Here is a 3,169-nt window from a genome sequence, read left to right as displayed (position 1 = left end):
TTGCTTTGCTACAAAATTCTGAGGCACACAAGAATGCTCTGTTAAAGGTACTAAGTGAGGCATATGTACCAAGAGACATCACCGTAGGAGAGATGGCAAACATGGTAGGTCAGGTATTGAAAAGTCACAAGATCACTTTTCATGAGGATGAGCGGCCACCAGAAGGGTTGAGTCACAACAAGGCATTGCACATCACCGTGCAATGCGAAGATTATTTTATCACCAGAGTCCTAATTGATGGAGGGTCCAGCCTTAACATTTGTCCTTTGGTAACTCTTAAGACATTGGAAAAGGGGTTTCATGAGATCAAGGATGGGGCCATCAACGTCAAAGCTTTCGACGGTTCCTAAATGTCCACCATTGGCGAAATCAGCATGTGTTTGCAAATGGGGCCTACTTGGTTCAATGTTGATTTTCAAGTAATAGATGTGTCGGCATCTTACAATTTGCTATTGGGATGATCGTGGATTCATGTCGATGGGGTCGTAGCATCAACACTACATCAGGCGGTGAAATTTGAGTGGAACCACCAAGAGGTGATCATTCACGGCGACGGTAGCAATCCCATATACAGTCGCCAGACCATCCCAACAATCGGAGGTAGAAGAAAGATAGACGGGAAGACCTATCACCACATCGAGTGAGTCATTGCCGTCGACAAGGACAAATGGTGGGACAATAAAATTGAAAGCATATTGAACTAGAGCGGATACAAAACTGGCAAGGGACTTGGTAAGAACCTCCAAGGAGTCGCTAAGCCTATCAAACTAAAGAAACATGGCACCACCTTCGGTCTGGGATATGAGTACACTTGGGAGGAATTCAACAATTAGTCGCCACCATGGCGTGACCCTTACTATCTGTAGAGCAGCCAATACCACTTTTGAAGCAGACTTTCCACCCAGCCGATGTTATCTATGGGTCGGAAGAAGAGGAAGCACTGGCAGCAGTAAGAATTTGTTCCTGGAAGACAATGATATGGATTGTTGTGTTGTTTTCGAGGAGGAGGGGGAGGAAGGCCCTTCCATACAGGCAGTGAGCAGAGGAGCATGCCTCAATAACTGAACCATCAGAACCACCAGAGCCCGGAAAGCCTCGGGGTAGCAAGGCTGAACAAGCATCATGCACTATCTTTCATTTTTACTAGTTGACTTTCCTTTCGCATTTTAAAATTTCGCAATAAGATCTTCAATGTTCAAAACAATTATGGAATTTTTCAAAGCATTTCGATTTTCCATATAAATCTTACTCTTATTATTTTCTCTCATTACTTTACTTATACATCATTACTATTACTTATCTTGATGAACCAATGACTGTGAGATGTAACGAGACAACGCAACAAACGGACACAGATTCAGAGGAAGATGAAATACCGAAAGAGATTGTTAAGGAAGTTTAGAATTTTGAGAACAGACCTAAGTCCAACCTGGATGAGACTGATGTTGTTAACCTGGGAGATGCAGAGAACGTCAAAGAAACGAGAATCAGTGTCCACTTATTGCCATCAGAAAATAAGGAATACACAGAATTTCTAAGAGAATATGAAGACATATTCGCTTGGTCGTATGATGACATGACTGGTCTGAGTACATCTATTGTGGCACACAAACTGCCAACTGATCTGACATGTCCGTCGGTAAAGCAAAAACTCAGAAAGTTCAAGCCTGATATGAGCTTGAAAATCAAAGAAGAAGTCACTAAGCAGGTCAAAGCCAAAGTTCTCAGGGTAGTAGAATATCCGACGTGGTTAGCCAACATCGTGCCAGAGACAAAGAAGGGCGAGAAGGTTAGAGTCTGTGTCGACTACCGGAATCTCAATTGGGCCAGTCCGAAAGACGACTTCCCTTTGCTGAACATACACATCCTGATCGACAATTGCGCCAGGCATGAGTTGCAGTCATTTATAGATTGTTTTGCGGGGTATCATCAGATCTGGATGGATGAAGAAGATGCTGAGAAAATGGCTTTCATTACGTCATGGGGGATATACTATTACAAGATGATGCCATTTGGATTAAAAAATGCTAGGGCCACCTACATGAGGGACATGACCACCATTTTCCACGATATGATACACAAGGAGATTGAAGTATATGTAGACGATGTTATCATCAAGTCCAAAAAAGCCACTGATCACATGGAAGATTTGAGGAAGTTCTTCAATAGACTGAGAAGATACAACCTAAAACTGAATCTCGCAAAATGTGCATTTGGGGTTCCCGCCGGAAAACTACTTGGATTCATTGTAAGTCGCAAAGGAATAGAACTAGATCCATCAAAGGTCAAAGCTATTCAAGAGTTTCCACCGCCAAAGAATAAGAAGGACGTGATGCGTTTCTTGGGGAGATTTAACTATATCAGTTGGTTCATAACACAATCTACAGTTATCTGTGAGCCAATCTTTAAGATGTTGAAGAAAGAGGCCGCTACCAAATGGACTGATGACTGCCAAAAGGCCTTCAACAGAATCAAGGAGTACCTGTCAACACCACCAGTCTTAGTCCCGCCCGAGCTAAGTAGACCTCTATTACTCTACCTCGCAGTATTGGATTGAGCATTCGGTTGTGTTCTGGGGCAACATGATGAAATGGGAAGGAAGGAACATGCCATCTATTACCTCAATAATAAGTTCACCCCGTACGAGGCCGGATATTCTCTGTTAGAGCGCACCTGTTGTGCTTTAACTTGGGTAGCTCAGAAGTTGAGGCACTACTTCTATGCCTATACTACATATCTCATATCAAGGATGGATCCTGTGAAGTACATCTTCCAGATGCCCATGCCCACTGGAAAGCTAGCCAAGCGGCAAATCTTGTTGAGTGAATTTGACATTGTCTACGTAACTCAGAAGGCAATCAAGGGACAGGCATTAGCAGATCACCTTACTGAAAACCCCGTGGATGGAGAATACGAACCCCTGAAAATGTATTTTCCTGACGAAGAGGTATCATTCATAGGAGAAGATATTGTAGAATCCTATGTCGGTTGGAGAATGTTTTTCAATGGAGCAGCAAATTTAAAGGGAGTTGGCATAGGAGCAGTCCTCGTATTGGAAACCGGTCAGCATTATCCGGTGTCTGCCAAACTCAGATTCCCGTGCACCAACAATATGTCTGAGTATGAAACCTGCATCTTAGGTCTCAAAATGGCCATCGACATGAACATT

This window comes from Nicotiana sylvestris, chromosome 10 (genome assembly GCF_000393655.2).
Source record: "Nicotiana sylvestris chromosome 10, ASM39365v2, whole genome shotgun sequence".
Lineage (NCBI taxonomy): Eukaryota > Viridiplantae > Streptophyta > Magnoliopsida > Solanales > Solanaceae > Nicotiana > Nicotiana sylvestris.
The sequence above is the reverse complement of the archived record's forward strand: the minus strand, read 5'-3'. Positions refer to the sequence as shown.